The sequence below is a fragment of the Anarhichas minor genome, unplaced genomic scaffold (assembly GCF_050575085.1).
Source record: "Anarhichas minor isolate MPS153535 unplaced genomic scaffold, ASM5057508v1 ptg000062l, whole genome shotgun sequence".
NCBI classification, from domain to species: domain Eukaryota; kingdom Metazoa; phylum Chordata; class Actinopteri; order Perciformes; family Anarhichadidae; genus Anarhichas; species Anarhichas minor.
Window position 1 is genome coordinate 184,182 of NW_027466508.1, and position 14,745 is coordinate 198,926.

The window sequence follows — 14,745 nt, forward strand, 5'->3', positions numbered from 1 at the left end:
AACAAGCATTCATTTGCAGATTTTCTTGAATTCGGTTAGGATTTGTGATGCATCTGAATGGAAGCCTGGCTCGTGTAAAACGTTATGTAATTTAATAGATTTCTTTCTTCACCCATTGCTTTCACGTTTGCTACTTCACAGCTGAGCTGTACAGTAGGTGTGAGGTGAATACGCTGCTTTCCTTTTGTCCTTGAACTGCTCAGCGATTTTGTTCTTTCTTCACCATAAAAATCCTTCACCTCGCCGGAGTCTGAATGCATCGCCCGACCGGATAAATGCCTGTAAAATGGTCCGTTTTCTTCTTTCCGTTTCTAGTCCCACAGTGTGACCGTGTTCAGTTTGGGAACAGCAAGTGACGTGGGATTATTAGGTGTTTCGAGTCAAGTCGTGCCCCGAAATTGAATTTTGCAGCCGGAGGAGCCACGGAATGCTTTCTGCTCGGCAGCGCTCTGCCAGATTTTAAGTCGCTCGTGAGAGGCCTCTTGTTGACAATGGGATAGTACAGCATAAGCCTCTCGGATACCAAGTGCCTGAGTGAAGTTACTGTGACTGTGATTCAGCTTCTTCTCAGAGGCTCTATGAGTTACAAGTTAATTAGGCAGTATATATGTGTGTGTGTGTGTATATATATATATATATATATATATATATGTATACATATATATGACAAAATAATTAATGTCTGAGATCAGACAGTATCGTCAGTATACAGCGATTGACCAAATACAAATAATTTACTCTGATATCTTGCTACCAGTGGTCGAGCTTTGGTGAAACCTTTAGAATTAATTCATTTTCAGCTTTTACATTTTCCATTTGTAAACCCCTGGAGTTGGATTTTGGAGATTATACTTGTTTGCTGATCCAACAGCAACAGAGAGGGCGATATGTGCTCGGTGTAATGTACAAACAATATCCTTCATATTAGCGCTTTCGTTCACCATTTTCAGCCTTCACACTAACTATCTCAGTGTTGATGTGATGGCGCATAATTAGCGTGTTGGTGTGTGTGTGGCTGCAGTAGCTCTTACTTACTCTGCCTGATTAATTCTCCTGGCTTTAATCAAAAACAGATTGTCTGTGTACACCAAAGAAAAGAGAAACACGGGACAAGAGTTGTGTGTGTTTTATGTATTTGTGTATGTGAAATGAGTAAATCTCAGTCTGCATCTTCCAAGACTGGACAATCCATCGTGGCGCTTCATCAATACCTGTCGCTGAAGCTGCATCAATGTATGATGCGGAGGGGGGAAGGGTGGGGGGCACTTGTTTAGTTCCTGAGCCAAGATTGCGGCTGCTGGGATTTGCCCGGGTCATCCATGATGGGGCGTTAGATTCAATCAATTTCTGCTTGAAGAGTGGAGCAGGTGAAATCTGTCTGCTATTACAGGCACTGACACGCGGATATTCATCGACATGAAAGCTTCCACCATTGTGCACATCCACACGCGCACAAGTGTTGGAACACATTAACGCTATTGCAGTTATGGTTCTACTTACACACACACACACACACACACACATGCACACAAACACTGATGCATCTCCAGCTGGCTGGCAGGTGGCCAATAAAAAGGTTAATTGCAGTGTAGAGAGAGCAGGCCATTAGGCCGCCATCAGACCTGGGAACGATGGCGCAGACGGGGGCGGTAGTGGGCGTGACCTCTCGGATGTAATGACGGAATGAGTCACGGTTGGCTAGCGTGGCAGGGAGCATATCAGACAAATACCGGGGTATTATCTGAGATTGATTTCGGAGAGACGTGCGGCTCATTCTCCTGAAGGAAACTCCTCCACCTCCACACATCGCCGCTCTGCTCCTCGGCTTCACCTCTTTACACTACAAAGGCTCTCGCTCTTTTCGCAGTTCTTTTACATATGCATACACATATGTTTGTAATTGATATAAGATGCAATGAACAGGTTAGACCACATGTAAACACAAACTGTTGTCATGCCGCATCTCCGAGTGGGCGTGATCACAGTAAGATCAACATGCAAGCAATGGCCCACACATCTCCATCACATTTAAACCATCTTCAAGTCATGTTTTGTTTTCCAGGAAGAAAGGAATACAAAGAAATGCCTGTTTCACTACAGGCAGATTCCCCTCGCCTTCTACGTTTGGTGGGGAAATAAAACGAACGAATCAATACATAAACAATGTAACCTCACAGCTGTTATCAGCTGGAAGTCTGCAGCACACTAAGAATGAAGTCGCTCGACATTATGTGTGAAACTGACGATCCGATTTATTCACTTATTAATCGAAGGTGCCAGATACAGAAACACACTATATGCTGTAAACCATGACTAAAACAAGGTATTCTGGTTGTTAGGACATTTACTATTCTCCACATTGCCCTGCTTTGAAGTCTCTCTCCGCCGTGTGTTTCCTCTTTGCTCTTGCTTTGTCATCCAGTCTGCCTCTGTGTGTTTTATCCCGTGTGTGCGCACAGTCGGATACTGTGGAAACACAAGCAGAATCAGAAGGGGGGGGGGGGGGGTGCTCAATCTTATGTATTCAGTTTGAGTCTCTGAAAGAGAAAAGGAGGGGGAAAGAAAAATTACAGGGCAGAGAGCGAGCGAGCGGTACACAGCAGTGATGGCCAGGACACAGAGCGAGACGCGAGTAATGAGAAATCCCATTTTAACTGTCTGCTGTTCCCCCACACAGCCGCCACGCTTTCAACTCCGCCTCCTTAAGAATTGCTTGAGGTGAGCTCCACCCCCCCCCCCCCCCCCAAAAGGGAAACCCCCAAATGAGAAAATTTAATTAATTTAGCCCTTTCTTTCTCTTTCCCACTATCTTGCAGTCTCTTTGTTTTCCTCTCTGACCTCTCAGTATGTAGATGAGACGGTTCTCTATTCAAATATATATATCAGCTTTCTGTTTTACCTTTTCTCCGTTTCTGCCCCCATCGGCTCCTCTCTTGTTTCTATAACGGTTCCCTCTCTCGTCCTCTCTCACTTATAGGCGACTGTGGTGTACAGAGATAACCAAAAGCCACTTATCGCTTTGCTTTGATATCAGGTTTCACTGAGGAAAATAGAAAACCTAATTCCCCCCCCCCCCCACAGTAGAAGAAATGATAAACCGAACACTCTTCATGTGTCATGTGTGTCGCCTCATATTTAAGCATGCTCATCCTGTGATAGAGTCGGACGCCCTTTGAAGGATTTAGGGGTGTCGGCACATTCTTTAATCCCTTTTTTGATGTATTTTGATCTTTTTGTGTGTGTGTGTGTGTGTGTGTGTGTGTGTTGGGGGGGGTTTACACACCCCAAGGACATGGCAGCTTGAAAACGTGAAAAGGGATAATTGCGTCACTATTGCATGGGTAGCCCTTTGTGGTATTGTCGGAGGCACTTGTCAGTCGATTAATTAAGTTGGCATCTGAACAGTTTGTGAATAATCAAATGTCATTTGTGTTTTCACAACAATGAGCTGAATGTCAGGCCGAGATGGATAAAGACATTCAGTCGGGATAAAACCTCATTAATGGTCCAAATGCACTGAGATGAGGAACAAGAGGAACAAAACGGAGAAGCTAAACATGAACGCGTATGTAGGATGAAACGCCCCGTATAGTTCATCCACTGCTTAGCTGGATATTATGGGAATACAGCGACTTTAAGCTCGCTCACTATTGAGTCCTTTAATGGGACTAATGGCCTGGTGACCTACACCTCAGAAACATCAGTCAGATTTACATGCACTGAAGCAACCTTTTACTGACAGTCACACTTCTGCAACTGCTGACGCATCATGTAAACAAGAAACCTGGTTGTTCTCATCTGGTTATGCAACTAAGAGGAATGTGGTCAACACGGCTGCCGAACCCTTCCTGGCCTTAAGAGTGTCTTTCAGAATGTAACTAACTTTTTTTACACACACACACACACACACACACACACACACACACACACACACACACACACACACACACACAAAGAGAGCGAGAGAGAAGGGCAAACTATAAAACTGCCTTATCTCAGAGGCTGATCTGGTTCCAACAGAGATGAAGCCCAATCAGATGATGTCTGACCGCTCACTGAGCAGTATTCATTCATCCTGCTTTTCACACTACCCAAAGAACACTCCTGCTACACTCTTTCATTTCTCACTCTTTATCTTCTCTCTCACTGAATCAACCTCCTCTCTTCTCCTTTTTTTTATACCTTTTTTACTACCTCTCTCAGCCCTCTATTTTCTCTTTATTATCCTTTCAGCCCTCCACCCTTCTACTGCTCTATCTCTCACACACACACCTGCACACACCTACACACACCTACACACACCTGCACACACACACACACTTTCTTGCACTCACCCATTTTGCAGTTCCACAGTGGCTGCATCCAAGTTATAAAGTGCCAACATGGCAAACAAACGGTAATAAATCTCAAAAACAAACAAATAAAAAAAGAAACCTCATCTCCTCCATTCTCAAAGGAACACCCCCCCCCCAGAAAGAAATACATCAACCATGTCATTGTTTTCCTCTTTAAAATGTAATCTTTTGTTTGTGAATGTGCACATGGGTCTTGTTGGCTAAATACAAAAAACAACCAAATCTTCTCCTTTCCCGTTTTCACTACAGAATGTCAACATTTTCCACGATGCTATAATAAAACACCCTCCTCCCCTTTAATCTGAAAGGTGTCGTAGTTTGGACGGGTTGAATATGCTTTTAAAATATCATATGTCTTCTCATACACACAATTAGGAACAAATACCTGATAATAATACTCAATATAAGTGGTTATGGAAATCTGAAGATTGAGATTGAGTAACTAAGTTGTCCGGCCTTCTCGCTACCAAGGGATGACTGCGATACACATTTCTGTTGTTTGCCAGTTAAAACATGCAAAGTACAGGAACATTGTCAGTGTGGATGGAGAACTTTGCAAAAATGACCACAACATGGGTAGATTCTGGTAGAGTTTGCAACAGTGCAGACACTCCCCTTAGCCGAGCCCGTGTCGGCGTGAGGGTGCCTCCCCCCCTTATGACCAGTTATGCACTGCTTTACTGCTGAGTGCCGAGTCGTTGGCACAACGAATGGCTCTGACCCGGGAGCTGGGTCGCGGTCACGCTGGCGTCCCATTGCGCTGCTTTCCATCCGTCTCTGGTGCATGTGAGGGAGGCATGGAAGAGGCCGTAGATAAAGCAACAGGCTGATGCAAACCTGCACTTCTACCGAGGTGCATTAATCATATGTTGAGCTGAAAATGAAAACATTCAGCAACCCAAGTAATGAAAAAGGAAAATAAGTGAAACGGTATAAATAATAATAATATTGGAGCTGTTGTAGCCAGCTGCAGAGACGAGGCTGTAAAGCAGACTGAGGAAATGTGATGTTGGAAGTCTTGGTTGAAGATGGAGCTGTGGGGAAAGAATCATCTCTTTTCCTCTCTGGAGGGCGGCGGCAGGAGAAACGTGTTGGCAGAGGAGTCTGCTGGGCTGGAGGTAGATGACAGCCTCCATTTTACGTGTATTAACTGACTGATTAGGTCCTCTGGGTAGGTGGAGCAGCTGATAGAGACAGCCCCTTTCGCCACTCTGCAGACACCTCGGTGCCTTGTGTGTGTGTGTGTGTGTGTGTGTGTGGGGGGGGGGGGGATGTACACCCATGCGTTTCACTGCCTTTGTGTGTCTCTAGTATTCTTCTACTGTATGCGACATGTCATCTTTCAACATGAGCTTTATTCTGATTGTAAAGCACCAGTTCAGAGTCGTTTATACACAATTTACCAGTTTAGTCCTGAAGTTTCTGTCTTTGCTGCAGACTAATGCTCCTATGAGGCTGAAGCCCAACCAAGTTATTGCTAAATCATGATTTCATGAACTTTAAACCGGATGTTTGTTTTATATATCCTTTTAAAACGGGCTCTGCAATGTTGTTTGCTTCTGTTATTATTGGGAATTTGTGGGGAGTAGCTTTGGAGGGAGGCCTCAAGGGCCGCGGCTTGATGAGCTTCTTGTGAGATTTAGTGACGTTTGGAGCTCGAGCTGCTCGCTACATTCATTGAAAAAGTGTTTTTTAACACTTAGCTGCGTTTTTCTCTTGGATCATTTAAAAAAGTCCAGCGTCCTCAGTGCTGGTTTCTTCAATGTTGCCGACACAAGCTTAAAGTGGATGCAGACAGGAAATGTACTAATTCCTCATGAAATGAATTCTTTGTCAGTATTAAGAGGTTTTTAGATTCAGTGGAGTTTGCTACTGTGTCTGTGTCCCTTTTATGTACCAGCGAGACCTCCAGATACCTGGGGACATTCTCTTCACTACAATGAAGCTACATTCAGAATTTCAAATTAAAGTGTACTGTCCAATTGAAACTCCTTTTTCTTCGACTGTTTCTGCACTGTGCTTTAGCTGCTGCAATTACTGTGTTCTAATGAGAGTGAAAATTGACTGCTGCAGTCAGCTGAAGATAAACCCGGGCATAATGACTTCCCCCCAAACTCGCTCCACTCATCTGCGTTTCCGAGCCCACTGCTGCACCTCAACCCCCCCCCCCCCGCTACCTGCACCCCTATTATCGACTGTGCATTGGGCATCTACCCCCATATGTGTCGGGCATCTACACTTCAGTCACCGCTCAGGGCATTCACAACCTCCGAGATTTCCCTTAAATGCTCTCCCTCTCACTCCGGACCCCGAAGGACAGAAACGTGGCGTCGGTAAGAATTTGGCTGCTGGCGCGACGTGTTAATCAGTTTGAGTGTTTTGTCTTTTATTGATGCCTTTGCTACCATCTGCTCTGAACTATCTACTAGTACGTGAGTGGCATACTTTTTAGGGTCTCGTACAATTCTGAATTGCTCTTCAACAGCTACAGTGGTATGTGGGATTTACTTCAAATATATGTCAAAGCCTTCCGAGCCCGAGTGTGACACAGATGATCCACTAAATCACACGGGTTTTCAAAATGTGGTGTTTTATCATTTAAAATAGCACATTAATAGATATCCTTTATCCCAATCAAGTGGAATAAACAATTAGGACTTAAAACGAAACCTGCATGGTTGGAAAATAACCCACATAAATCATCATTTGCAGCTTGCAATACTTTAAAATCAAGCTGTTACTCTACACAACCAAAGCTGGATTCTTTTATCCACAGTCATGAGCACAATTGCATGCTAGTAATGCTGCTCGTGTTCTTGTGTTTTGGCAGGGGACTGGAACTTAATGTTCACTAAATGAGTAGCTCTGTTTAAAAAGAACATAAGGCGAGAACAGATGACGTGGAGGAGAGAAGTTTCCACTGCGGCACGCGGATCTTACCAAACAAATTACTTCTACCATTTTGGACTTAATTCTGTGTCGGCAGTGTATCGTTCCGGTGTGCCAATATTTGCTTGAAAGGAAAAGCGACTATATGTTATATGTTATATGTTCCATCATCAAAGCCACAATGCAGAGGGGAGTTCAGCAGATGGAGCGCACAGCACACGACGCTAACGTGACACCAAACAAGTGGACAAAATACAGAAATGGTCTTCCAAGAAAGATGACATTACACTTCCACCACTGGGACAGAGGAGGCAATGACAAATGGTAGAATTAAAGATATAAACAGGAATTGTGAATCATCTTTATTTTTTTCATGATATTTAAAAGAAGCTGTTTCAGTATATCAAATAATAACCAATAAGATGAACAAACACGAATATACATGAGTTCTGTGTGGAAGTCAGACAACCTGTGAGGAATCCTGTTGCTCCTGTTAAGAGTGGAACTTTCCTGGTTCGCATTCCACGAGAAAACACGGCAATTACAGAAAAGAAGCTTTTTAACTCCACAAGCCGAGATGTATCTCTGTCCTACCCTGAGGATATGAGGTGGATTTTGACACTTAAGTCGAAAAATAGCTGATTTTATGCAGAGAGTTTAACTACCTGGGGAGTGCCTCATTGAAAGCAGTGAAAAGTTTTTTGTTTTTTTTTGTAGCGGACAATCCATCATTCTTGCAGTTTCTCCGAATCTGCATAAAAAGAAGAGGCTCGACTGCACTTGAGAGCATTTTGTTTACCCTCTCCTCCCTCATTGACATTCACTGTCCATCTCTCCGTCCCCGCGGTTCTACAGATAAAGATACCTTCGCAGTTACGGACCGGCGTGCTCATCTGCATCGCCCTTTCATCTCCCGGTGCCCGTCCGAGTGAGCACGCAAGAGGCAGTTTTCGTATTAAAACCTCCTCGTGTTTCAAAGCTAAATTGGCCTTCATAGAGCTTTTGAACCCTGCGAGAGTGTTGACTTTTTTTTTTTTTTTCATGATGGCTCCCCATGCCGCGGGGAAATCTTTTCAAACACACCTCTGTATTTATCAGACACGCGGGATGGGGCAGAAAAAGTGAGAGTGAAAGTTTGTGTTCCACGTGGATTCGGTGCACCGAGCCGTGGGTTTGGATATTCAAGGCCACTTGTCTCGACACACGCCCTTGGGCAAAAAAAATCATTCCGATATCGATGTTCTCATGAGCCCCTTTACCCTCAACTCCTCCGGTTTTCACCACTGGAGGATGACGAGCACGTCATAGTTTTTGCAGTGTCTCCTTTTGAAAGGTCCTCTGATCTGTGAGTGAAACGTGTGATCTGAGGGTGACAGAAAAGGGATTTAATTTTTGCTACTCTTCAGGTAAATAAAATATGCTTGAAATGCATATTTTACTCCACTTGCCTTGTGCTGAGGACACAGAAATATGGTGCAACCGTGAGCCTTCATTGCGTATTCTGCACTGAAAGAACGCCTCGCCCTGGGCACAGATGGAGTGTGCTGAAGAAACTAAAGTGCGAAGTGCTCAGTTGGTGAGCATCTTGGTTTCTTATGCTTCGGAGACTTAACGTTATTTATGGATTGACTTCTTTTTGTTTTTTGTCGTGCCATCTGAGCAGGTTTCCGTAAGCATCGATGGTGTTATGATGGAGGTTGGAGAGGTGGAGCTTTAACTGAAAGGGGCACGCTCGAGGTGTGAGAGGTGACACCTTCGAAAAGCATTTCTCACCGCTTCCTCCCAGTTCTCATCCCACGCTCAGTCAGCTGGAAGACAGAGTGCTTCTTGATGCTGGTGGAAGAAAAATAAGGAAGAACAACATAGTCGTTCCCCCCCCCCCCCAGTTCCATTAATTATGGTAGATTCACTGATGTTTCTTCTTTAGTGACAAACTACGAGGTTTTATCCCGGGAACTTACTTCTGCATTTTGCTTCACGATCCCTAATGGAACATTCATTTGCATTTATTTTGTTGCTTTAAGCCAAAGACAGACAACCTACATTCCTCACTCAGTGTCACTCAGCTCTAATGTGAGTGGGGGGGGGGGGGGGGGGTTTGAGGGTGCAGGATGGATGGGTGCTGCTTGCCAAGTTTTCCAACGCATTCTGCAGAGCGACAGGGATGGAAATAAAAGCCTGGGAAATGAATGGGGCAGCGTACGTGTCCTTCATCTGGAATAAAGACTGTTTTTGGGGAGCTGTTGGGGCCTGTTCAGGCCTGCTTGAACACAGACTCTCTCTTGATGCGCAAGGGCATGACGTGTGTGACGCAGGCAAGACTTGTGTGAGCATGAGCGAAGTGTGAAGGAGGAGAGAACGTGATAAACAAAGGAGACGGAGAGCAGGGAAGTGAGCGATTCAGCTATAGCAGGAAACAAAGAAACTAAAAAAGTGTGTCTGCGTGGATCATGATTTGACTGAGCTGTCGTGAACTCTGTGTGTGTGTGTGTGTGCAGACCTCTCATCTCTACACCATGTGGCGCCCTCACGCTCGGTGGATGCATGCCGTGTGCTACGCTCGCACACATGCATGATTCCAGGGATGCGTAGAGGCGTTTGACTCACTGAGTTGAGTGTGATGAGGCTTGATTGATGATTTAAAAAAAAAAAAGATAAATGCTTGCAGTGTTCAAGTTGAGGCTCCCCGCTGTTAGTGTTGCTGTGTGGTATTATGGAAATTCTATACAACCTATTGCATCCCGCTGTATCATAGAGAAGAGTGCAGCTTTAATGTCTCTGAGGGGCAATTTGGCTAACAGTCAACAGTCAGTAATGGTAAATAATACCCAAAAAATTATAAAATCAATACAATACACACGTTAACACCAACGTCACTGTTGTTATTGTCACCAAATCCATCAGAGAAAACGGCAAAAGAGACAAAGCCAGAAACCAGGGGACTCCGTATCACCTCCACAGCTTCAATAGCAACAGGCCATGTCACGTTTCTGTTGAGAAAAATGCCAAAAGTGCTTTAGTTTACTCTTTTTATGAGTAAAATCAGTGCAAGCTTATCATCCAGGATGGTTCCCAAGTCTTTGTATATCGCTGGACTGCAGTCACAGGAAGCCCTTTTAATGACGGTAAGAGCAACACATAGTTTGTCTTCTGGAACGTCGGTGATCGTCTCTTTGGTCTTAGACACATCCAGTTGTAGAAGCGACTGTTCGCGCCAACATTTTGACAAATTGTCGCCCCTGGGCCATGACTCTGATCCTCGTTGTTCAGAGGGCTGATTACTGAGTGAGCCGCACACTTAAAGGAATACTTCACCCCCAAAGAGACCATTTATATATCAATTACTCACCCAGTGTTCCCTTGGATTCTTGAAAGGAAACTCTTTTGTTTTCTCGCATGCCTCCACGGTTAACAAAAGCAAAACTATATGAAAACATCAGTTTCCAAACTCTCACACAACTCGTGCCGTATTTGCAAGTCTTGTTTATTCGGTCGTATGCTCACTACTTTCCAAACACATGCGTCTTACTACTTTAAAACACTTCCGCATTCACTGTCTCACGCTTCTCTACTCTGCTGTTCAAGTCCGCAAAGAGTTTGTAAACAGATGCTCTGATAATAGTTTTGCTTTTACACGGGAACTCATTCAAGACTCACTTTTTTCATACTTCGTTCACCGTGGAGGCATGCGAAAATAACCCCAAAAAAATATGTTCATGTTCCTTTAAGAACATACCTGACTTTATGATAAGTCTGAAAGTGTGTCTGTGTGTGTGTGCGTACACACAGTGATAAGTATCTTCCCTTATTGTTTATTCACACACACACACAGGTCAGTCGAGGCAAAAGAGCACTACAACAGCATGATTTTTTTATAGCACACACTGACATGACTTTTAACCCCCCCCCCCACCTCACCTCACCTTTCAGCTTCTTTGCACCCCAGTGCTGCATTTTAACACTCGGGTCTCAGCTCTTCCTACATTCACAGCCGGGGAACACACACAGCAAGCTTTGAAAGCAGCCATTGCATCAAAGCTTGCGTCTTTGATGTTCTGTGCGTGTGCACTACATCTTTCTGGAGGCAAAGGGGATTGCGCAACCCCGTGCTCCAAAGGACAGAAACGCACCGACCAATTTGTATCGGTGAAATATGCACGACACAAGCACACATCTTGTTGTGGGCTTTGGATGGTTTTTGTTTCCATGTTGGATGACACAATGCGCAGGCACACCGAATAACAACGCTCGCATATCTACAATTAAGACTCAGCAGAGGTTGATTTTGTTCAGAGGCGCTCAGCGCAGCATCTGCTCCGTTTTGAAGGCAACGCGCTGCAGATGGACCGGAGTAATCGCTAATGCTACTCCGTCACACCGTCCAGGTGTTCTGGAGAGCTGTTGCATCTTTTTCCATTAGGGCCGAGTGATTGATTAGATTGCCTTCATTGTTACTTTGTCATCCCCGATATGAACATTTCAATACCTGTGCTTCGTTTTTTTCCTCTGTGTACTATTAGGAGAAAAGCGACTGCCGCACATTTGCCCTCATTAAATAGATCCGCCTCATATTGGCAGATTTAAGTAAACACAATAAATAAACGGTCTACCTATTAGTAGTGTGTGAAGAGTTGGCCTCTGAGGGTGTGAATGCTTGTTGTGTGACTCTCACTCAAATGTGAACGCTGCCTTCCTGCAGCCTATTTAATATGTGCGGTGTGTTTTCACCGTGTTTGATGTCTGTGTTTGCTGCCAGTTTGTTTAATCAGTATTATACATGGCATCTGCATCTCACCAGTCATGGCTAATGAACTTTGAAACTGTGTTGTGTTTTGTGTCTTCTCGGAGAGATCGGGGTTCTCGTCGTGTCGGATTCCTCCCGAAACGTGAGCGGCCCCGCTCGTCCTGTTGATTGAGGCTCACTGGAGGAATCTCAGGAAGGTGTTTACACCAATTTGGAAAGGAGAGAAGAAAAAAAATTATGAATTTCTGATCCTTTAGTTCTTGACAGGCGCAAGCAATCGGCTGTATTCACTGTTGGAATGAATTTGAGTGTATCAACTTATAATCATCCAACCGATACAGCTTTTAAACCGCTCCCTTCTTTTCTGTAGTGTTTTCTCTCAAATTCCAGCTTTCAGCTCCTCAGACTTGATGAAACTCGACAGTCTGTCAATCAGCTCTCCAAGTCTATTTTCCATTTTCTTCATTAGACTTCAACCTGTCACCGTCATGTCGATCCTAAATTTAAACTCTCGTTATTTGCACAGGCAAAACAAACATTGATATTTTGGCCTGGAAACTTCGGAGTTGGTGCTGAGAGATGTTGTTTTTTTTTAGCGTGGATGGAGGGCCGCTAACTGACGTTAAGTTGCCACGCTGTCACGCCTTTTCCGACGAGGTAAACGATGATGAGTGCCCCCGGCCATGTTGAGTGACATCATCACCCTGCACTGCATCTGTGACTTCAGAAGAATCTGCTGCTCTCAAGCTGCCAGTCCCACACAGTCCCCCCCGTTTGCTCTTCTGGTAAGGAGATTGGTTGGTAGAGAAACCCATCCATCTCTCGATAGGTTGTCAGCGGCCATTTTGCCTGCCTCGACACTTTGAAAAGACAATTCCCTTCAAGTTCAGGGCTCGAGCCGACGCTTTGTGTTGCACGGTTGACTGCTTGAGCTCGCCTCATTGTGTCTGCACAGCGCATTTTACTATCAACGGCACCACGGAAAACAAAAAAAAAAAAAAAAAAACATGCTGATATTTTCCACGTAGCAGCTGCAGAAACTTCACAGTGAAGCGCGTTACAAACCGACTGTTTTGTGCAAATATGTGAGCATGTGAGCAACAATCCTCTTTAAACACAGCTCACTTCAGATCTCACTGATGCAGGAAAGAGAGGTTTTTTTTTTGGTTCTACCTTAGCTTCCCCGGGGTATAATTTGAAGCTCACACCCACACACTGTTTTAAAGATAAGTACTGAATGCCAAAGACTAAGTCAGCTCAGTGCTGGTGTGTACTGTTTGACACATTTGCATTTAGTTCCCATGCATCAATGCAAATGAGGAAAGATCTGTGGGAAAGTGGTGTGCCCTTTCGTCACTGTGCTAGGATGATAAACTACAGGTGGGCTTTGTTTTGTTATAAATAGATATCCTTTATAATTGTAGTATTGTTAAGAGAAGGTGGTTTGCTGAAGCGCATTGAGGGTAGAATTCACACTCGGAATGCCTCGGTCCGACCTTTTCTTTGGACATCTCCAGGTCTGGGTTTTACTCGTGTACGACGCTGTCCAGGAGGCTCTCCTCCCCCCCTTACTTAATCTTTCTGCTGAGGAAGATCCTCCTTTTTTCTCTCCCCCCGCCGGCACCATCCCCCATCCATCTAATTTCCCCGCTAGCTGCTGTTGCAGGGCCGGGGCATAAACAGAGCAACAGGGCCGCCGATAGCATCTACAGATGTGCCGCCAACATCCCCAGATAAGAACCGGCAGCAGCATGCCCCTCTCTCTCCGGCAGACAAAAGAGCTCCCACTGAAACGTGCGGTGGTGGGAAGGTGGAGAGGAAAGAAGGGAGGGGTGTGATGGGAACGGGTGGAAACTGGATGAATCTGTGGTGGAGAGTAATCCATGGAACGAGGAAGAGGCTGAGAAATTGTAAGGAGGGGTCGGATGGTGCTGGAGGGAGGGAGGCAGCGGGACAGAGTGAAGGAGGGAGAGGTTATCCCTTCAGCTCGTATCTGTGTCCATCAACAGCAGGACAGCGGTGTGTTTGGCTCCTTTATCTGGATGGCCTGTTGAGCCAGTGGAGGGTGGAGGGGGCCCTTCATTCCAGAGGAGCGGGGCGGTTGCTCGGGGGCCTTAAGGAAACGAGCACTTGATGAAGTACGCGAGGACGGGCCAGTGATGGCTGCTCTTTTGTGGCACTTGTGCCCGCTTTGACGGACACATCCCTCATTACGCCACACGTGACTCCTCTGACTCTGTTGAGCTTCTCTCTGCATCCTCCTCTTACCTCTCACCTCCTCCTCTCTGATAAGGGAGCGAGGGGAGGAGGTGAGACAGAGAGCAAAGGGATGTTCGCTCGTAGTGCCAACACATTTCTCTGTGCTCGGGTAATGGAAGCAGGTCTACCATGGTAACGACCTCTGCGGAAGGTTAGCCTCAAAATGGGCCGAGAATGAGCTACATTCCCAGTGATAAAATAAGACACCTTAACGTGATTAAGGGCCCTAATGCAATCAGTATTGTTTCAGCTACAACTCAATTACCTGTAATGAAAAAGGGCTCGTTTCTCCCAGATACTGTGGGGAGTCGGCTTGGCCGGAGGTCTAAACGGGAACAGGTGAAATGCACATGGGAAGCAGGAGAGACATGTGTTACACTGGAAGGAAAAATGAAATGCTTGCATGCTGACTCACGGACTCACGGACTCGCGGTCACGTCCCCCAGCTCCCTCCCAAGGGCCACAGTTAAAGAAACGTTTTTCACACTTGATTTTTAA

The 14,745-nt window shown here is 45.2% G+C and overlaps 1 protein-coding gene across 1 annotated transcript in view; it reads left to right on the top strand.

Moving 5' to 3' along the window:
• LOC142933549 (neogenin-like) overlaps positions 1-14,745 on the top strand; it is a 149,037-nt gene that overhangs the window by 53,215 nt on the left and 81,077 nt on the right. The window lies entirely within an intron of this gene.